At 50.5% G+C, this 22558-nt stretch overlaps 1 protein-coding gene and 1 long non-coding RNA gene across 2 annotated transcripts in view; one reads left to right on the top strand and one right to left on the bottom strand.

Moving 5' to 3' along the window:
• The window catches only part of LOC140390449 (butyrophilin subfamily 1 member A1-like), a 273313-nt gene that overhangs the window by 147812 nt on the left and 102943 nt on the right, over positions 1-22558 (bottom strand). The gene's annotated exons all lie outside the window — the stretch shown is intronic.
• The window catches only part of LOC140390467 (uncharacterized), a 58880-nt gene that overhangs the window by 14783 nt on the left and 21539 nt on the right, over positions 1-22558 (top strand). The window contains exon 3 of the long non-coding RNA XR_011934651.1: positions 12793-12899. This is a non-coding gene — a long non-coding RNA (uncharacterized lncRNA). The remainder of the gene's footprint in view (positions 1-12792; positions 12900-22558) is intronic.

Here is a 22558-nt window from a genome sequence, read left to right as displayed (position 1 = left end):
GTCAGGGGGCTGGCAGGCATGCAGACGGGCAAGGCCCCGGGCCCGGACGGCTTCCCCGTAGAATTTTATAAGAATTTCTCGGAGCTGCTGAGCCCACTCCTGCTAAGAACCTTCAATGAGGCAAAGGAGAGAGGGACCCTCCCTCCGACAATGTCGCAGGCATTGATTTCACTCATCTTGAAGAAGAAGGATCCACTTCAGTGTGGGTCCTACAGGCCGATATCGCTCCCGAACGTAGATGTCAAGCTGTTGGCAAATATTCTGGCCACCAGAATAGAGGACTATGTCCCAGGAGTGATTGGGGAGGACCAGACGGGTTTTGTTAAGGGCAGGCAGCTGAACACGAATGTGAGGAGGCTCCTGAATATCATCATGATGCCCTCGGAGGGGGGGGATGCGGAGGTGGTGGCTGCGATGGACGCGGAGAAGGCCTTTGACAGGGTGGAGTAGGAGTATCTGTGGAAGGCGCTAGGCGGGTTTGGATTCGGTGAGGGATTTATAGGGTGGGTCAAGCTGCTGTATCAGGCCCCTGTAGTGAGTGTGTCCACAAACCGGCTAAGGTCGGAGTATTTCAGGCTGCACGGGGGGACGAGACAGGGGTGTCCCCTGTCCCCGTTGCTGTTTGCCCTGGCAATTGAGCCGTTGGCCATTGCACTCAGGACTTCGGGGATTGGAGGGGGCTGGTGCGCGGAGGGGAGGAGCACCGGGTCTCCCTCTACGCGGATGTTGTATATTTCGGACCCGTTAGAGGGTATGGGGGAGGTCATACGGACCCTGAGGGACTTTGGGAGGTTCTCGGGGTATAAGTTGAACGTGGGGAAGAGTGAGCTGTTCGTGGTCCATGCTAGGGGCCAGGAGGAGAGACTGAGGGAGCTCCCGCTCAGGATAGTGGAGAGGAGCTTTCGGTACTTGGGGATACAAGTGGCCAGGAACTGGGATGTCCTGCACAGGCTCAACTTAACCCGGCTCGTGGAGCAGATGGAGGGAGAGTTTCAAAGGTGGGATATGCTCCTGCTTTCCCTGGCAAGAGGGGTGCAGACTGTGAAGATGACGGTTCTCCCCAGGTTCCTCTTTGTATTTCAGTGCCTCCCCATTTTCATCCCCAAGTTCTTTAAGCGGGTGAATAGGATTGTTACGGGATTTGTGTGGGTGAAGAAAAGGGGGGGGGGGGGGACTGGCTCTGCCGAGCTTCTGCAGTTATTACTGGGCGGCCAATGTGGCCATGATTAGGAAATAGATGATGGAGGAGGGGGCTGCGTGGGTGCGGCTGGAGGCGGCGTCGTGTAAAGGCACCAGCCTGGGGGCACTAGTCACGGCTCCGCTGCCGTTCTCGCCGGCGCGATACACCACAAGTCCGGTGGTGACGGCACTGAGGATCTGGGGACAGTGGAGGAGACAAAGGTGGGAGGAGGGGGCCTCTGTGTGGACCCCGATACGGAATAACCACAGATTTGCTCCGGGTAGGATGGATGTGAGTTCCAAGGCTGGTATAGGGCAGGTATTAGAAGGATGGGGGACCTGTTTATAGATGGGGCTTTCCCCAGCATGCAGGCGCTGGAGGAGAAGTTCGACCTGACCCCGCGGGAATGCGTTCAGGTACCTTCAGGTTCGGGACTTCCTTAGAAAACAGGTGGGGACATTCCCGCTGCTGCCCCCGCGTAGGATCCAGGATAGGGTGGTGTCTGGCATCCGGGTAGGGAGGGGAAGGTGTCGGACATATATCAGGAACTGCAGGAGGTAGAGGAAGCCTCAGTGGAGGAGTTGAAGGACAAGTGGGAGGAGGAGCTGGGCGAGGATCTGGATGAGGGCCTGTGGGCCGATGCCCTGGGCAGGGTGAACTCCTCATCATGTGCCAGGCTCGGCTTAATTCAATTTAAGGTGGTGCATCGGGCGCATATAACGGCGGCAAGAATGAGTAGGTTTTTTGGGGTGGAGGACAGGTGCCCGAGATGTGCAGGGGGTCCGGCGAATCATGCCCATATGTTCTGGGCATGCCTGGCGCTTAAAGAATTCTGGCAGGGGTTTGCGAGGGTGATGTCTAGGGTTCTGGACACTCGGGTGAAGGCGAGTCCAACGGCAGCGATATTTGGGGTGTCGGAGGATCCGGGAGGGCAGGAAGCGAAAGAGGCCAAGGTACTGGCCTTTGCCTCCCTGGTAGCCCGGAGATGGATTTTGTTAATGTGGAGGGACTCGAAACCCCCGAGCAGGGAGACCTGGGTTAGCGATATGGTGGGGCTCCTCAGCCTGGAGCGAATAAAGTTCGCCTTGAGAGGGTCCTTGATGGGGTTCTCCCGGCGGTGGCAACCTTTCCTTGACTTTCTCGGGGAGTAGTAAGTGTCAGCAGCAGCAGCATCCCGGGGGGTTGGTTTCAGGTGGGTGGGGGGGAACTGTTGATATAATGTAAGTTGGGTATGGAGACAACACCCACCTTGTTCTGTTTTTTAAAAAAATTGTTTAGTTTTAGTGTAAGTTTTAGGTTATTCTTATTGTTATTTTTATTACCATTTGTATTTCTATTTTTTAATATAAAAACGCTGATTGGGAAAACTTTAATAAAACATTTATTTAAAAAGAAAACAAAATCGGTATCCAGTATACCCATACTAAACATAAGGAGAAGTCTCATTGTCTCACAAACTGGAGACATTTAATACACCTGGAGACTCAATTCAATCTTAATCTTCCACTGGATGGTGATGCCCCACCCAGAGGAACATTCTGTAGAATGGTCCAATCACTGGTCGAAGAGGGACCACTGAAAACTCCATTGGAGATGATGTGAGGAGTTCATTCTCTCCGTGTCCTTCCCAATATTTATACCACAAACAACATCATCAAAATATAAAACCATCACAGTGCAGTTTCTGGGATATTGCTGTTCACAAATTAGTTTTCTCATTTCCTACATTAAAACAGTGACTGTTCCTCAACAACATTCCACTGGATCCCCCCCCCCGGTCGGTATGGTAACGTGGAATGTGCGATGGTTGGGTGGGCCGCTGAAGCGAGCGGGATTCTTCTCGCATTTAAAGAGCTTGAGAGTTGACTTGGTGCTGCTGCAGGAGACCCATCTGAGGGGGAAGGACCAAGTTAGGCTTCAGAAGGGCTGGGGTGAGTCAGGTGTTCCACTCAGGCTGTGACAGCAGGACCCAGGGGGGTAGCGATACTGGTGGGTAAGAGAGTGAGTTTTCAGATGGAAAAGGTCCTGGCAGATCAGGGGGCAGGTATGTTATGGTAACGTGTGCTTTGGAGGGGAGGCTGGTAGTGTTGGTTAGTGTGTCCCGAATTGGGACGATGTAGGGTTCATGAAGGGGAGGTGGCTGCCAGACCGAATTTGGATCAGTTAATCCTGGTGGGTGGTTGAATACAGTGCTGAATCCGAAGGTGGATAGATCTGAGCCGCGCTCGCCGACCCCCTCGGAAGGAGATGGGGGAACGGATCCATGGAATTTTTCGCATCCATAGATTGGGGAGTATCCCTTCTTTTCACCAGTCCATAGGGTGCATTCAAGGATCGACTTCTTCACTATGGGGAAGGTGTATTTGTCGGGGGTAAGGAAAACGGAATACTCGGTAATTGTTATCTCGGACCATGGGTTCCACATTTCCTGGACATGGTCCTGGAGTAGGGGCCGGCACAGAGGCCAGCGTGGAGGTTGGATGTGGGGCTGCTGGCAGATCTGAATTTTTGTGTGAAGATTGGAAAGGTGATTGATGACTATGTGGGTTCAGCAGGAACAGGGAGGGCTCACCATCAGTGGTCTGGGAGCGCTGAAGGTGGCAGTAAGGGGCGAGATCATCTCGTTTAAGGTGGACAGGGAGGCAAGAGAGGATCTGCAGTGGCTGGTAGAGGAAATTGTGGAAGTGGATGGGAGATATGCGGAAGATCTCACTCCAGAACTTCTGGCGAGGAGAAAAGAATTGCAGGCACGGTTTGCCATTTTGTCCACAGGGAAGGCGGTTCAGCACAAGGCAGGGGAAGGGGGTAGGATATGAATATGGGGAGAAGACTGGTTGTTTCTGGTGGGCCAGCTCCTCTGGAAGGCGGCTGCACGAGAGATTGTTCAGACTGGGATGGGGCAGGGGAGTTGGTGGTGGCGCCGGAGCAGGTGAATGAAGCATTTGAGGAGTTTTATAAAAGGTTGTCTAGGTCGGAGATCCCAGGAGGAGAGTCGGATATGAGGGATTTTTTTGGGGGGTTGGAGTGTCCTAGGGTAGGAGAGGAAGAGAAGGCCCGGCTGGAGGAGCCAGTGGGATGGAGGAGGTTCAGGGGGCGATAGGGAAGATGCAGATGGGTAAGGCACTCGGGCTGGCTGGTTCCCAGTGGAGTTTTACAAAAGGTTTCTGGATAGACTGGCAATGTGGGGGAGATGTTTGAATATGTTGTGGCCAAGGGGGTGCTTCCGGAGACGATGGGACAGGCATGAATTTTGTTAATGTTAAAAAGGATAAGGAACCGGTGAATGTGGGTCGTATAGACCAATATCTCTGCTAAATGCAGAAGAGATTTACGAGGATGTTGCCTGATATGGAGGGCATTAGCTATGAGGAGAGGTTGACTAAACTTAGTTTGTTTTCACTGGAATTAAGAAGGTTGAGGGGTGACCTGATAGAGGTCTACAAAATTATGAGGGGCATAGACAGGGTGGAGAGTCAGAGACTTTTTCCCAAGGTAGAGGGGTCACTTACTAGGGGGCATAGGTTTAAGGTGTGAGAGGCAAGGTTTAGAGGAGATGTACGAGGCAAGTTTTTTATACAAAGGGTAGTGGGCACCTGGAACTCGCTACCGGAGGAGGTGGTGGAAGCAGGGACGATAGTGACGTTTAAGGGGCATCTTGACAAATACATAAATAGGATGGGAAGAGAGGGATACGGACCTCGGAAGTGTATAAGATTTTAGTTTAGACGGGCAGCATGGTCGGCACAGGCTAGGAGGGCCGAAGGGCCTGTTCCTGTGCTGTACTTTTCTTTGTTCTTTGTTCTAAATGTGGAAGTGGAGATCCTGGCAAAAATGCTGGCACTTTGGTTGGAGGAGTGCCTCCCGCAGGTGATTGGGGAAGATCAGGAGATTCGGGGCTTTTTCAGGTTGTAAGGTGAATCTGGAAAAGAGTGAGTGATTTCTGGTGTCTTCTCCAGGGACGGGAGCTGGTTTGGGGGGTTTGCCGTTTCAGGTGGTGACTACCCACTTTCAGTATCTGGGAGTGCAGGTGCCTTGAGACTAGGCCCGGCTTCGTGACTGAATTTTTATTTCAGTGTTTTTTATTTTTATTTCAGTGCCTACCCGTCTTTATGAGGGTGGAACGCTTGATTTTGTCATTTGTTTGGGCAGGTCAGGTAGTAAGGATTAGGAAGATGGTGCTTCAGAGAGGGCGGCAGTCAGGGGGCGTGACCCTTCCAAAGCTGATGTATTATTATTGGGTGAACACTGAGAAGGTGTGGGGTTGGGGTAAGGAGCCTGAGGCCTTGTGGGTGAGGATAGAGGCAGGCTCTTGTAAGGGGTCGAGGTTGTGGGTGCAGGCGTCGGCGCCGCTCCTGTTTGCCCCGGGGAAATATTCAAGGAGTCCGGTGGTGGTGGCCACATTGAAGATATGGAGGCAATTTCGGCAGCACTTTAGGTTAGGGGCAGCGTCGGGACTTCCAGTGGCGGCTGTGAAGGAGTAGGTCGCACGTTTGGTGGCTCCCACTCGGGTCGGACCTTTGGACCTTTTTCCCCGATTTTTATCGGACCTGATTCGGTAAATTAATGGTGAAGGCAATTGTGGAGTGGATTCCCACATCAGTGCATGGAGAGGCAGACTAGAAGTGCTTGCAAAGGAAGAAACAGACGAACAGAGAAGGCTTGGGCTGAAGCTGCAGCGGGAGAAAGCATGGCAGACGACCGGAGTCCTGGCTTGACGACCCAGCGGTCGTCGGAGCAGCTGATACGGTTCGTACAGGAGTGCTACGCCAAGCAGAAGCAGGAATGTTTTGATCTGATTAAACAATCGATTGTCCAGCTGGAACTAAGATTGGATGCCCAAGATCGGGCGATCCAGAAAGTAGAGAAGACGCAGGCTGAGCAGGAGGAACATCAAACAGCAGTGGAGTTGGAGGTGGGAATACCCCCCAACTAGGCTGATCACATGGAATGTGAGAGGGCTAAATGGGCTGGTTAAGAGGACACATATGTTCGCGCACTTGAGGGAACTGAAGGTGGACGTGGTAATGTTACAGGAAACGCACCTTAGAGTAACTGATCAGATTAGATTCAGGAAGGGATTGGTCGGACAGGTTTTTCACTCGGGGCTGGACTCGAAGACTAGAGGGGTCGCGGTCCTGATTAATAAACGAGTGGTATCTGAGGTGGGAAGAATAGTTGCTAATGTGGGAGGTCGGTACATTATGGTCAGTGGGAAACTGGAAGGACTGCCGGTGGTACTAGTGAATGTGTACGCGCCAAATTGGGATGATATGGAGTTTATAAAGAGGATGGTGGGGAAGATCCCGGACCTGGATTCGCATAAGTTGGTTATGGGAGGGGATTTTAACACAGTTATCGACCTTGGGTTAGACCGGTCGAGCTCAAGGACGGGTAGGGTGCCAGCAATAGCGAAGGAGCTAAAGGGGTTCAGGGAGCAAATGGGGGGGGTGGACCCATTGGGCAGCCGAGAGTGAAGGAATTCTCCTTCTACTCACACGTGCATAAAGTGTATTCCCAGATTGATTTTTTTATTTTGAACAGGGCTTTACTGACGGGGGTAGTGGACACGGGGTATTCGGCGATTACAATCTCAGATCATGCCCCGCACTGGGTTGACCTGCAGGTTAGCAGGGAGAGTAGCCAGCGCCCGCACTGGAGGCTGGACGTGGGACTTTTAGCTGATGAAGAGGTGTGCGGACGGCTGAGGAAATGTATTCAGAACTACCTGGAAGTCAATGACAAAGGTGAAGTTTCGGCAGCGGTGGTCTGGAAGGCATTGAAGGCGGTGGTTAGAGGAGAGCTGATCTCGATACGGGCCCACAGGGTGAAGTCAGACAGAGTAGAAACGGACCGACTGGTGAAGGAGATATTGCAGATCGACAGGAGGTTTGCGGAGACCACAGAAGCAGGGCTTCGACGGGAGCGACGGAGGCTACAGGCAGAGTTTGGCTTGTTAACTACAGGGAGGGTGGTGGAGCAGCTGAGGAAGGCGAGGGGGCAATCTATGAGCATGGAGAGAAGGCCAGCAGGATGCTTGCACAGCAGCTTAGAAAGAGGGAGGCAGCCAGGGAGATGAGGAAAGCAAAGGACGGGGACGGGAACCTGGTCAGAGATTCAGCAGGGGTAAATAAGGCGTTCAAGGAGTTTTACAGCAGGCTGTATGGGTCGGAACCCCCAGTTACGCCCGGGCTGAGGCACCTTTTAGGGGGGCTGAAATTCCCGAAGGTGGACGGGAGGTTGGTTGAAGGGCTTGGAGCCCCAATCGGGTTGGAGGAAATAGCTGAGGGACTGAAGGCCATGCAGTCGGGTAAAGCCCCGGGGCCGGAAGGGTACCCAGTGGAGTTCTATAAAAAGTTCTCAGGGATATTCGGGCCACTGTTGATGAGGACATTCAATGAGGCGAGGGAACGTGGGGTGCTTCCCCCGACAATGTCACAGGCCACGATCTCATTGATCCTGAAGCGGGACAAGGACCCGGAGCTATGTGGGTCCCACAGGCCGATATCCCGACTAAATGTGGACGCCAAACTGTTGGCCAAAATCTTTGTCCACTGGGATTGAAGACTGTGTTACGGACGTGATTGGGGAGGACCAGACAGGATTTGTTAAGGGTATACAGTTGGTGGCCAACGTAAGAAGGTTGTTAAATGTAATTATGATGCCCCCAGAAGGTAGGGATGTGGAGATAATAGTCGCAATGGACACAGAGAAGGCTTTTGATCGGGTGGAATGGGAATATCTGTGGGAGGTACTGGGGCAGTTTGGATTTGGGCGGGGCTTCATTGACCGGGTCAGGCTGTTGTATCAGGCTCCTGTTGCGAGCATATGGACAAACAGGTCAACATCGGACTATTTTAGGCTGCATCGGGGGACCAGACAAGGATGCCCCCTCTCCCCACTGCTGTTTGCGTTAGCCACAGAGCCACTGGGAATAGCGCTGAGAGCCTCAAGGGGCTGGAAGGGCTGGTCCGCGGGGGAGTGGAACACATGGTCTCGCTTTATTCAGACGATCTGTTCTTGTATGTTTCGGACCCACGAGAGGGGATGGAAGAAATTATGAGGATTCTGGGGAAATGCGGCCGGTTTTCAGACTACAAACTAAATATGGGGAAAAGAGATGTTTGTGGTTCAGGCAAGGGGCAGGAGAGGCGATTGGGGGAGCTGCCGTTTAGGGTGGTAGGGGGAAGCTTTCGATACCTGGGCATCCAAGTGATGCGGGAATGGGAATGGCTACACAAGTTTAATCTGGCCCAACTAGTAGACCAAATTAAGGAAGATTTCCGAAGGTGGGACGTGCTCCCGTTGTCACTAGCTGGGAGGGTGCAGATAGTGAAAATGACGGTCCTCCCGAGATTCCTGCTTGTGTTTCACTGTCTCCCCATCTTTGTTCCGCGGTCCTTCTTTAAACGGGTTAATAAGGTGATCACTGGCTTTGTATGGGCGGGTAAGACCCCGCGAGTAAAAAAGGGGATGCTTGAGCGGAGCCAGGGGAGAGGGCGGGCTGGCACTGCCAAACTTCAGTAATTATTACTGGGCGGTGAACATAGCCATGATCAGGAAGTGGGTGGTGGGGGGAGGGTCGGTATGGGAGCGTGTGCCAGGGCACCAGTTTGGGGCATTGGTAACGGCGCCTCTGCCGTTCCCGTCGACAAGGTACTCCACCAGCCCCGTGGTAGTGGCGGCCCTGAGAGTCTGGGGGCAATTGAGGAGGCATGTGGGAGTGGAGGGAGCATCGGTGTGGTCTCCAATCTGAAATAATCACCGATTTGCCCCCGGGAAGGCTGGATGGAGGGTTCCGGAGATGGCAGAGAGCAGGGATTGAGAGGTTGGGGGATATGTTTATCGAGGGGAGCTTTTCTAGCCTGAAGGAGCTGGTGGAGAAATTTGGATTGGCGAGGGGAAATGAGTTTAGGTACCTGCAGGGGAAGGACTTTCTACCCAGGCTGGTTTCAACCTTCCCGCTCCTACCACCAAGGGGGATAGAGGATAGGGTAGTTTCCAGTGTGTGGATGGGAGGAGGGAGGGTTTCTGACATTTACAAGGAACTCATGGGGTCAGAGGAGACGCAGATCAAGGAGTTGAAACGCAAGTGGGAAGAGGAGTTTGGTGGAGAGATTGAGGATGATCTCTGGGCGGATGCATTGAGTAGGATCAATGCATCCACAACATGTGCCAGGCTCAGCCTGATACAATTTAAGATCGTCCACCGGGCCCACATGATAGTGGCCCGGATGAGCAGGTTCTTTGGGATAGAAGACAGGTGCGCAAGGTGTGTGGGATGGTCAGCGAATCATGTCCACATGTTCTGGGCATGCCCGAAGCTGAGGGGATTCTGGCAGGGATTTGCGGATTTCATGTCCAAAGTGCTGAAGACAAGGGTGGCACCGAGTCCAGAGGTGGCGATTTTTGGAATGTTGGAAGATCTGGGAATCCAGGGGGAGAAAGAGGCAGATGTTCTGGCCTTTTCTTCCTTGGTAGCCTAGAGATGGATACTATTAGCTTGGAGGGACTCAAAGCCCCTGATGACGGAGACCTGGCTAACTTACATGGCTAGCTTTCTCTGTTTGGAGAAAATCAAGTTCGCCTTGAGAGGGTCAATGGTAGGGTTCGCCCGGAGGTGGCAGCCGTTCGTCAACTTCTTTGGGGAAAATTAACCGTCAGCAGAAGGGGAAGGTTGGGGCTTAGTTTAGTTTAGAGTAGGGGGTTAATAAAGGTGGGACCTGTAAGGGAGGAAGACGGCTTTTGCACTAGGTTTATAAATTCATGTACATTGTTTATTTTGTTGTTGTTGTAAAACCATAAATACCTCAATAAAATGTTTTTTAAAAAGGTTCGGGGCAGGGTCGATGTTGATGCTGATCTGTGGGAATCACGGGTTTGAGCCGGTGAGGTTGGATGCTAGGCTTCGGGATGGGAGGAGTGGGGGTTAATGGAGATGAAGGACTTATTTCTGGAAGGGCGGTTCGCCAGCTTGGAGGAGTTGAGGGAGAAGTTTGGGATTCTGCAGGGAGAGGTCTTTAGGTATGTGCCGTGTGGGATTTTCCGAAGAAGGTTTTTCCAACATTGCCAGTAGCTCCCCCTTCCTCGATGTTGTAGGCGGTGTCGGACTTGGCGGAGTGACAGATGGGAGCGGGGGCAGATAATTTAGCCTTCACCTCGCTGATTGTTCGCAGACAGGTCCTGTTGGGGTGGAGGTCAGACTCTCCACCCTGTGCGTTGGTATGACTAGGGGAGTTAATGGGGTTCCTGTATTTGGAGACGGTAACATTTATTTTGAGGGGTGTGAGCGAGGGGATCCTCAAGAGATGGTGTTTGTTTATATTACATTTGAAAGAGCTGGTTACCATCAGGTGCTGGGATGGGGGGGGGGGGGGGGGAGTGGGTCTTTTGGTGAAGGGGTGGAGGGGGGTCTGGGTCTTTTGTTGTTTTCCTTTGTTGGGTTGTATGTTTGAAATGTTAGTAATTTAATATTGTTTTTTAAAAATTCCACTGGTTCTGAAATGTTTGGGTCACACTGCGGAAATGAGGGCAGTTTTTTAGTTCAAGGTCTATTTTCCCCTATTGTGTATTGATTTCTCTGTAACCAGGAGTTGAGATTTTTCTTACTGCTGCTCGCCGCTCTTTTCCCTCTCTCACCCCCGCTGTATATTCATGTCACCCCCACTCCCCTCACCGGAGTCAGAGGAGGATTTCCTGTCCCCTGCCCCCTCCTCAGGAACCACAGAACATCTTCCCACACTGCAACCCCGTGGGAAAGTGGACAGTGATATTGTTCTGAAGATCAGGCCTCAGAATGGACTGGGCCTCTGAGCAAATTCACAGAGTGAGCAGTGGCTTCACTGGTTCACTACCTGCTCCATCAATGGAGTCACTCAAAAAATCAACCTCACTCAATCCAAACTCCCTATTCTAGATTTAAAACTATACTGACTTTGATCTAGACTCTGTGACTGTGTTAAACCTGTGGATTTTTACATTCTCCCTTCTGTTTTGAAACTTAAACATTTCAATAAGATCACACTACCTCCCTTATCCAGTGCAGACTCGCAGTTTCTGCAGCCCCTCCTCTTGATGAAAGTGTCCAATTCCACCAACCAGATTCTCTGCCGTTTAACACTTGCTCTCTAATGTCTGAATGTCTTCCCGCTAAACAATGATAAAAAATGTTCCCCAGAATGACAGACGGGACCAGTCCAGTCTCCTCGACAAATTGGGTTTCCCATCCTGAGATTGGTGCTCTATTCCTCTGGTTATACAGATACCTTCACTGCTTTGACACACGGTGCTGATGGCTTCAGACACTCACCCAGAGGAGCCCACAGAGAGTCAAATATGGGAATGGAGAGATTCCCAAGGATTAACAACCAGCAAAGTGAATATTTAATCTGGGACCTTGGAGACCCTTTAGTCCCGTCACAACTGGATTTAAAATCAGGAAAATGAATAGAAGAGTTTTACTGGGGTTAATGGAGTTTATCATTTCTCTCCACGTTGTGTACTGCAGATACTGAGAGTGAGCGAGTCTCATACTAATCCTGTATGTTAAAAAAAGATGCAATAAATTTGTTTGTTAGAAGATTTTAGAATGTATGTAAATGGTCACATTTTCAGCATTAATCATCATCGAGAAAATGCACAAAGTGAAATATTAATCACGTTTCTATAACTGAGAAAGGGAAAACTTGGAAATTTAGAGGCGAGAATGGAAACCCCCATGTCCTGAAAAAGGTTCACAGTCTGATAACAGATTAGTAACCGGGATATCACAAATCACAGGAGAAGAGAAACATTTAGCCTGTCCACTTGCTGTTTTACAAACAAAGTTTGTGGAACAAAGACAAAGGCTGAAAACACCTGGAACTTAATGTTCAACCCTTAGTAACTGACCCCACAACCTGCCGAGAATCCTGCTCTCCTCTACTGGCATCTTGAATATCTCTGATTTTAGTCACTCCCCCATTGGGAGCTGGACCTTCAGCTGCCGAGGTCCTGAGCGACAGGCAGTCTAGCCAATCCAATTACACAGAGTAGGTAAATCCGCCAGCTTCAGCCTGAGTGACAAGCAATCTAGCCAATCTAATTCCACAGGGTCAGTAAGCCTGCCTCCTTCTGTCTGAGCGATAGTCAGTGCAAAAAATGCACAGTTGGTTCACGGCTCCAGGGTCCCGGGTTCAATTCCCGGCTTAGGTCGCTGTCTGTGTGGAGTCCACACGTTCTCCCTGTCTCTGCATGGATTTCCTCCAGGTGCTCCAGTTTCCTCCCGCGGTCCAGGGATGTGCAGGTTGGGTGGATTGGCCATGCTAAATTGCCCTTAGTGTCCAAAAATGTTGGGTGGGGTTACTGGGTTACGGAACAGGATGGAGGTGTGGGCTTAGGTAGGTTGCTCTTTCCAAGGGCCCGTGCATACTCGATGGGCCGAATGCAAACTTCTGCACTGTAAATTCTATGATTCTATTAATCGGATTCCCCATCCTCCTCAGCCCGCTCCCTTTCTCTGAGTGACAGATGTAATGATGTGTAGAATACCGTTTGTGTATGTAATATAATAACCAAACTATATATAAACATTAGTGCCTGTTTGTATAGATTACAATTCTTGCATCCGACCACAGGTGGCGTGATGAGAGGAGAACATTACTGGAACACAGACACATGTGAGGCAGAACATGGATAGCAGACGGACAGTCCAGTCGCATATCGAGTCACTGCTGAGTCAACAGTAATTAACACTAGTTAATCATAGTTGTTCATATTTAGTTGTCATAGCCAACTATAATCATAGTAGACATCATAGAAAGCTTTTAATGTTTTAGTTAGTTAATGAACTGTTTTGTTAATTTACAAAGCCGTATGTTCTCTGGTCACTTGAACTACAAAGACCTCACCATCTGTCCAGACTGAGAACATAACAACAGACAGTTTGGCCAATCCGACTGCCTGATGCCCAGGAACTCTGCCGCCTCCCTCAGTATGAGTGACAGGTGTTCCGACGAATCCACATCCCTACTGTCCAGAAAACCCACCTCCCTCAGTCTGAGTGACAGGTGTTCTGGGCAATCCACATCCCTACCGTCTGAAAAAAACGTCCATCCTCTGTCTGAGTGACAGGTGTTCTGGCTAATCCACATCCCTACTGTCCAAAAAACCCACCTCCCTCAGTCTGAGTGACAGGTGTTCTGGCCAATCCACATCCCTACCGTTCAAAAAAAAACCACCCAGTGTGGGGCTGAAGTGCAGGTCTGAGTGACAGGTGTTCTGGCCAATCCACATCCCTACTGCCCAAAAAACCCACCTCCCTCAGTCTGAGTGACAGGTGTTCTGGCTAATCCTCTCCCACAAGGATATTCCCTGGAAGGCTGCCCCTGTTCTAGTGCGGTTTTGACATTTCCAGAGAATCCAAATCGCTTTAAAACACAATGTAATACTTGGAGAAAAATCATTCAATGTAGAAATTGACAGCAACTAGTGTGTAAATAGAATCTGCAATGTGATGTTGGAGAACATTCCAGTTCCAGATTTGTTTGGTTGCAGATAATTTCTTTCTCAGGTCTTCACTGTTTCTTTTCCCAATTAACTGAACTCTCTGCCGTCTTGTTCTCCAACCTTTCACCAATGGGAACAGTTTTCCAAACTCCTCAGTCCGGATCCATCAGGATTTTGTACACTCCAAAGATGTGCAGGTCAGGTGGATTGGCCATGCTAAATTGCACTTTAGGGTCGAAAGGTTAGGTGGGTATTATAATCTGCCCGGATCCTATTGGTTGGATCCAACTGGTTATCCTATAATATATTTTAGGGTCCAATCAACTTAATAGAATAACAAAAATTAACTCAGGGACAAATTAAAAGGGGCCGTTGCTGGTAGGGGCGCTGTCTGAGAACAACAAAGACCAACGGAAACTTCAGATCGTCAAATCATAATGTGCAGAGACGGGTTGATGAAGCAATCCAACCCCTGTGGTGCCCAGAGGCACGGAAGGCCTCAAGTGTGCCCATGGACACCACATGCTCCCTCTCCAGGGCACCCTGCTGCGAATGAAGCCGCTGAAGAGGGGCAGACAGTCCGGTCGGACGACCCCCGTGGTTGCTTGCCACCAGGATCTATTAATAATGGCGAGTTTGGCCAGGCCCAGGAGCAGGTTTATGATGAGGTCCTCCATCTTCCCCCCTCCTCTCCATACTGGGTACCCGTAGATTAGGAGTGTGGGGCTGAAGTGCAAACAAAGTTACAATGAAAGATTTGTCAAGAAACCAAAAAAGAGTGCAGCCTGGAACATTCAACATTGACGTGGCTCAAAGACTCCACAAGACTGCAAAAATGGCAGGGCTCTTGGGCATCTGTGAAAAGGTGCAAATGGTGGTTACAGGGTAGTGTTGCATGCATCACCCTCCACCACAGGTCACCAAGATTGAGGGGGAGGACACCTCCGTAGAGGGACTTCCAGTGGGGACCTCCACTGCCAGACGCAACGAGGCACGCCAAGGCATTTCTAAATGGCGGGCAAGGGCAAGGAGGTGGATGGTGTGCAGCAGCAGCCCGTACAGGAAACCCCGCCGCGCACAGGGCTAAATCGCTGGCTTTGAAAGCAGACCAAGGCAGGCCAGCAGCACGGTTCAATTCCCGTAACAGCCTCCCCGAACAGGCGCCAGAATGTGGCGACTAGGGGCTTTGCACAGTAACATCTTTTGAAGCCTACTTGTGACAATAAGCGATTTTCATTTCATTTTTTTCATTTTCATTTATCCCATAATCCTTGGGGAATATGAGCTTCCCCAATGAGTGGAGGGTAGGGCAATCATTAGCAGTAGAGCTATATAAATAGAGCTGGCCAGGGTGGTGCTGGCTGGAGAAGGAATCAGTAGTGAACTGCTGGTACTCTGAAGATATTGTTTTTTTAAAGTAAATGTTTTCCAAATAAGGGGCAATTTAGTGTGGCCAATCCACCTACCCTACACATCTTTGGGTTGTGCGGGTGAAATCCATGCAGATACGAGGAGAATGTGCAAGCTCCACACAGACAGTGACCCAGGGCCGGGATCGAACCCCGGTCCTCAGCACCGTGAGGCACCGTGTACATATTGGTGTAAATAAAGTTACTTTCTGTCTGACTCTACAAAAACATGGCCCTCACAAAAGTGGGTTACAGGGTTATGGAACGGGACGGGCCAGTGTGCCTGGCTAGGGTGCCCTTTCAGAGGGTTGGTGAAGACATGATGGGCTGAATGGCCTCATTCTGCATTGTCAGGATTCGGTGATTCTGTGACCTGCAGCAAATATTCTCCAAACCTCTTGTCTCAGGAAAACAGTCACATTATTTTCCAATCAATCAATGTCAGGGAAGCGCCTCACTCCGGATCCAATCTCGTGAATCTTATCTGCACTCTCGCTCTCAAATATCGTCACATATGTTTCATGAAGTGTGAGTCTCTTAATGCTCCACACAATGCTCCAGTTGAGGAAGAACCAATCTTCTATAGAAATGTATCATATTTCACTTGCTCTTCTATGACCCAATGATAAAGACTCGTGTTATGTATGTTTTATTAATGGCTCTATCAAACTCTCTTGTCACATTCCCTTATCTACATATGTGCCCAGGTCCCTCTGCTCCTGTAGCAACACTACAATTGGACCCCTTATTTTATACTGTATCTTCATATTTCTCATTAGAACGGAGAAGGATGAGGGGCGACTTGATAGAGGTTTATAAGATGATCAGGGGAATAGATAGAGTAGACAGTCAGAGACTTTTTCCCCGGGTGGAACAAACCATTACAAGGGGACATAAATTTAAGGTGAAAGGTGGAAGATATAGGAGGGATATCAGAGGTAGGTTCTTTACCCAGAGAGTAGTGGGGGCATGGAATGCACTGCCTGTGGAAGTTGTTGAGTCGGAAACATTAGGGACCTTCAAGCAGCTATTGGATAGGTACATGGATTACGGTTAAATGATATAGTGTAGATTTATTTGTTCTCAAGGGCAGCACGGTAGCATTGTGGATAGCACAATTGCTTCACAGCTCCAGGGTCCCAGGTTCGATTCCGGCTTGGGTCACTGACTGTGCGGAGTCTGCACGTCCTCCCCGTGTCTGCGTGGGTTTCCTCCGGGTGCTCCGGTTTCCTCCCACAATCCAAAGATGTGCAGGTTAGGTGAATTGGCCAATGATAAATTGCCCTTAATGTCCAAATTGCCCTTGGTGTTGGGTGAAGGTGTTGAGTTTGGGTAGGGTGCTCTTTCCAAGAGCCGGTGCAGACTCAAAGGGCCGAATGGCCTCCTTCTGCACTGTAAATTCAATGATAATCTATGATTAATCTAGGACAAAGGTTCGGCACAACATCGTGGGCCGAAGGGCCTGTTCTGTGCTGTATTTTCTATGTTCTATGTTCTATGTTCTTCCTACCAAAGCGAATCACTTCACACTTCTCTGCACTGAATTTCACACACCACTGCCTCTTCCACCAACCAGTCTATGTCCTGGAGAAATTTTACCCCGTTCACAAGTCACAATGATTCAACATTGTGTATCTACTGCAAGTTTTGAAATTGAGCCCGTACACCAAGGCCTAGGTCAGTAAATTCTATCAGGGGAAACTAGGGTCCTGACACTGAACCCTGGGAGCTCCACCAAAAATCACCCTGCTCTTCAAAAAACATACATTAACCACAAATCTGTTTCCTACCGGTGATGGTGAATTGAAGTGAAAGTGAGGAAATGGGTTTGAGATACAGACCACACACAATCTACTCAAAAGACAGAAAAGTCTGAGTAACTTGCTCCTGTTTGTAGCTTCCTGCGAGTTGCTCAGTTTGCGAATCTGCAGACATTCTGTCCCTTGCAATTCAATCAATGCCACGTTCGGCTCAAGTTAATGTTTCAGGTTTGAAAACAAAACGGAGCAACACAATTCTCTTCATCCCTCACCTTGTCCCATTGAAGAAAATGATTACCAGATCGTTCATTTCATTCACTATTTGCAGATTTTTGGCTGCTGCATTTTCCTACCTGAAGGCATCCACCGCAATGGCCAGTACGACATCCCATTTGTAGGAAATGTCTGGAATTAAACAGATGCTGGAAATACACAATAGCATCTTTCGGAGAGAGAAACAGACAAGAGTTAATTTCACGTATCTTTCCCCAGCCATTTCATTTTGTTCCCAGTGCTGTATAAGATTGGTGAGGTAACAGGTATTAAGCAAATGCAGAGACAGGGGAAGCAGTCAGGGGATGTGCTTTTCCACAGTGTACCCAAGGTGGCAGATTCTTGCTGTACTTCAACTAAAATAGAAACAGCCAAATATTTTCTCTTGTTCACAGGTGCTGGTTTTTCCAGTGTAGATATTCCTCAAGCCAAGTCTACAAAGTTGGGCAGGCAAACATCAGTAGGATTATACTTTAAATGTATATCAAAACCTCCTTGTTCAAAGACCACCAAGTGCTTGAATGGGTTTGTGTCTGACAGAGATGTTTGCATTTATTTCATTGTATGATTAAACCAACGTAGAACTCCGTGTGACAATTTTAATCTCACATAGTCCAAAGATGTGCAGGTTAGGTGGATGGCCATGCTAAATTGCTCCTAAATGTCCAAAGGTTGGATGGGGTTACAGGGATTATGTGCCTGGTGGGTGTTCTTTCGAAGGGTCAGTGCGGACTCGATGAGCTGAATGGCCTCCTTCTGCACTGCAGGATTCTATGATATCTGGCCCTTTACGTCAGGCTGAGCGACAATACGGTAGCATAGTGGTTAGCACAATTGCTTCACAGCTCCAAGGTCCCAGGTTCGATTCCCGGCTAGGGTCACTGTCTGTGCGGAGACTGCACGTTCTCCCCGTGTGTGCGTGGGTTTCCTCCGGGTGCTCCGGTTTCCTCCCACAGTCCAAAGATGTGCAGGTTAGGTGGATTGGCCATGCTAAATTGCCCTTAGTGTCCAAATTGCCCTTCGTGTTGGGTGGGGTTACTGGGTTATGGGGATAGGGTAGGGGTGTGGGGTTGGGTAGGGTGCTCTTTCCAAGAGCCGGTGCAGACTCGATGGGCCAAAAGGCCTCCTTCTGCACTGTAAATTCTATGATTCTAAGATTCAATATCCTATTGCTGCAGAATCCCTCAGGGCTGTCGGGATATAATAGGAGATTTAGAGGAACAGGGAATAGTTTAGAAACAATCTCCTGCACCAACCCACCTATTTGGCCAGGGGGGAAATGCTGATGGGTCGGACAGACTGACCATTGACTAAACCATTTTGAATGTAGTCACCCCCCCCCCCCCACCCGCATTCATCCAATTGGAACAAGTCCATCTTCCAGATTGAATTCCCTTCATCCACGACACAGGATTTTCACCGGGTTGGATATTTCCAACGGATTCTGGGCAATACCTCCTGACGTGGTTCCCGATCTAAATTCACCTTCACAATGAGGGAAGGACAATTTACCTGGACCCGAGTCCCACAGGAGTTTCAGACCAATCCGGGGAGATTCCACCCAATATGGCCAAAGCCATTGAGGAAATAGATTTTACAGGGACAGGGGGAGTTTTACTGCAAGACGTGGATGACCTCCTTTACACCTCCGATGGCCATAGGAGCCACACTCTGGAGTTAATACAATTACTGCGAGTCAGCGAGGACGCAGGACTAAAAATTAACCCTACAAAGGCTCAAGTGGGACAAGCAACAGTCACCTACCCGGGTTAGCTCATTTCTCAGGGATCCAAGACATCGCCCCCTGAACGGAAACAGGCCATTCGGCCCTTCCAATTCCCCGGATTGTCCGAGGGCTCCGGCAGTTACTGGGACTGTTTAACTATTGCCCGAACTTTATAAACAACTGTGCGGGAATAGTCAGCCCCATTCCCAATCTGGGAAAAGGGGGCCGAGCTTCAAGTGAGGAATGACAAAGGGCAGAATGGACAGAGGAGTGTGAGGGGACATTTACCCCATTAAACGGCGAATGGCAACAGCTCCAACGTTAGTGCTGCCAGATTTGAGTGGCCCATTCCATTGATACTGTCCCAACAACAGAAATGACTGCACTGCTGCAGTGAGGCAGCTACACGGACACTGGGAGCGAGCTGCAGCTTATTACTCTAACCCGCGATCAGCAGTCGCTGTGGGGCTGAGCAGATCCATTCCAGCAATGGACTGTGCAGCCTGCCCAGTGAAAGGGAGGGAACCGCTCACGGTGCTGGGGGAAATAGTCTGACACACGGAACATGGCATCGTGCAAATGGTCAATCTGGGGAGGCTGAAGCCCGGGTCTGATGTCAGAAGAGCTCAATGGGCGAGTCTGCTACTGCCCCCCAATGGCCGGATGACCACAGTCAGTGATGATGGGAATAACCCCCAGGATATCTGAATGTTGAAGGCGAGGATCATGTTTGCGATACAGAGACAGGGGATGAGGAAGTGGACAGAGTGAGGCAGGAACCCCTGGAAGGGGCGGAGATAACGTTATTTGTGGATGGATCCCGGAAAATAACAGCCGGGGACCCGGGAACAGGATGGGAAGTGGCCCAAGGCGGGTTCCTGAAGGCAAGCGGCCGGGTAGCGGCCAGTAAATCAGCCCAAGGAGCAGAGTTAGCGGCCCTGATAGAAGCATTGAGACTATCCAGGGGCAGGCGAGTCAATATCTCCACCGAGAGCCGCTGTGCCTTTGGTGCAGGACATGACTGTGCGGGAGCCCGGAGTGGGCGAGGGGACGTCAGCTCTGGTGGGCAGCCGCTCCCACAGGAAACACTGATCCAGAACTTACCCAAACATTCAAGAGAGAGGAGGCGGCAGTTATTAAAATCAAAGGCCACAGGAGAATGCAAAGCCCTGAACAGACAGGAAATGATCAGACAGACAGAGTAGCCCCAGAGACAGCGGCACAGGAAGAAGCGGAGGGAGAGGACAGTGTAGCTGTCTCCAGCCTGACAGAAGTGAATATACTGAATGGACACAATAGTTCAAAGGCAGAGTGGGGGGAATGGGGAGCAATCCCAGATAGTGATGGGGTCTGGAGGGAAAAAGGAAAGGTAATTGCCCCGAAAAGTATCAGAAACTGTGACTGGGAGTTTCCCACGGGACACAACACACCGGCCGGAATAACATGTTGGGCCTGATGGGCCGGTGCTGGTGGTGGGAGGGGTTAGGAAGGGACACAGCCCAGTTACTACCTGTGCCCAATATAACCCTGGAAAAGCAACGGGAATAAAACTTCACCACCAACCCCGTCCTAGGGACCCTGGGAACAAACACAAACCGATCTCAGCGGCCCATTCCCTCCATCAGAGGGAAAGAGGGATTGTTTAGTAATAATCGATCAGTTCGCCAGATGGATGGAAGCATTCCCCACCCGGGGCTGCTCTGCCTTGACTGCGGCTAAAATACTCGCGGGAGAAAGAATCCCAAAATGGGGAGTTCCAACTGAAATGGAGCCAGACCCGGGCACTCAGTTCCCCGGGAATATTGTCAGGGAAGTGAGCAAACAGACGGGGATTGAGCAGAAATTCCACAAACCCCATCACCCACAAAGCTGTGGAATGGTTGCGAGAATGAATCTTAAAACATGGACAGCAAAGGAAATTCGGGAAACCGGGGAAGGCAGGGAACAGTCTCTCCGGGAATTCTGATGTACCTACCGGCCACTCCAAACCCAAATCCCGGATTTCCACCCTTCAAGTTAATGACGGGCCGAGACATGCAATTACCTGAGGGGTTATTCCGGGAGGAACCGAGGCGGGACCCCTCAGGGAGAGGATCCGGGAATATGGGAGGGAATTCAGCAACAATTCCACATGATTGAGAAAGAAGTTAGAGATGGACAAGCAGTGCAGGATATAGAGCGAGAGGAGACATGGGAAACATCAATAGTAGCTCAGCTCGGTGAGAGGGGAATGGGAAAAGTGGGGCGGGAAGGGAGCGGTTTGCAAATTTCTCCTCCTGCTCCTTCAGGCTAGAAAAGCTCCCCTCAATAAACATATTCCCCACCCTCTCAATCCCTGCTCTCTGCCATCTCCGGAACCCTCCATCCAGCCTTCCCGGGGGCAAATCGGTGACTATTACAGATTGGAGACCACACCGATGCTCCCTCCGCTCCCACATGCCTCCTCAATTGCCCCCAGACCCTCAGGGCCGCCACCACCACGGGGCTGGTGGAGTACCTTGTCGACGGGAACGGCAGAGGCGCCATTACCAATGCCCCAAACTGGTGCCCTTGCACACGCTCCCATACCGACCCTCCCCCCACCACCCACTTCCTGATCATGGCTATGTTCACCGCCCAGTAATAATTACTGAAGTTTGGCAGTGCCAGCCCGCCCTCTCCCCTGGCTCCGCTCATGCATCCCCTTTTTTACTCGCAGGGTCTTACCCGCCCATACAAAGCCAGTGATCACCTTATTAACCCGTTTAAAGAAGGACCGCAGAATAAAGACTGAAACACAAACAGGAATCTCGGGAGGACCGTCATTTTCACTGTCTGCACCCTCCCAGCTAGTGACAACGGGAGCACGCCCCACCTTCGGAAATCGGCCTTCATTTGCTCTACTAATCGGGCCAAATTTAACTTGTGAAGCCGTTCCCATTCGCGTGCCAGCTGGATGCCGAGGTACTGAAAGCTTCCTCCTACCACCCTAAACGGCAGCTCCCCCAATCGCCTCTTCTGCCTCATTGCCTGGACAGCAAAACATCTCACTTTTCCCCATATTTAGTTTATATCCCGAAAACCAGCCAAAATCCCCCAGAATCCTCATACTTTCATCCATCTCTTCCAGTGGGTCGGAAACATACAGGACAGGGTCGTCTGCGTAATGCGAGACTCTGTGTTCCACTCCCCCCCGGACCAGCCCCTTGAGGCTCGCAGCGCAATTGCCAGCGGCTCTATGGCTAACGCGAACAGCAGTGGGGAGAGGGGGCATCCCTGTCTCATTCCCCGATGCAGCCTAAAATAGTCCGATGTTGACCTGTTTGTCTGTACGCTCGTGACCGGAGCCTGATACAACAACCTGACCCAGTCAATAAAGCCCCGCCCAAATACGAACCGTCCCAGTGGCTCTCTCAGGTAGTCCCATTCTACCCGGCCAAAAGCCTTCTCTGCATCCATTGCGACCACTACCTCCACATCCCTACCTTCTGGGGGCACCATGATCACATTGATCAACCTTCTTACATTGGCCACCAACTGCCTACCCTGAACAAATCCCGTCTGGTCCTCCCCAATAACGTTTGGAACACTGTCTTCAATCCTAGAGGACAAGATTTTGTCCAGCAGTTTGGCGTCCACAGGCAATAGGGATATCGGCCTGAAGGACCCACATAGCTCCGGGTCCTTGTCCCGCTTCAGGATTAATGAGATCGTGGCCTGTGACATTGTCGGGGGAAGCACCCCACGT

This window comes from Scyliorhinus torazame, chromosome 14 (genome assembly GCF_047496885.1).
Source record: "Scyliorhinus torazame isolate Kashiwa2021f chromosome 14, sScyTor2.1, whole genome shotgun sequence".
Lineage (NCBI taxonomy): Eukaryota > Metazoa > Chordata > Chondrichthyes > Carcharhiniformes > Scyliorhinidae > Scyliorhinus > Scyliorhinus torazame.
This window is presented reverse-complemented; position numbering and strand designations above follow the sequence as displayed.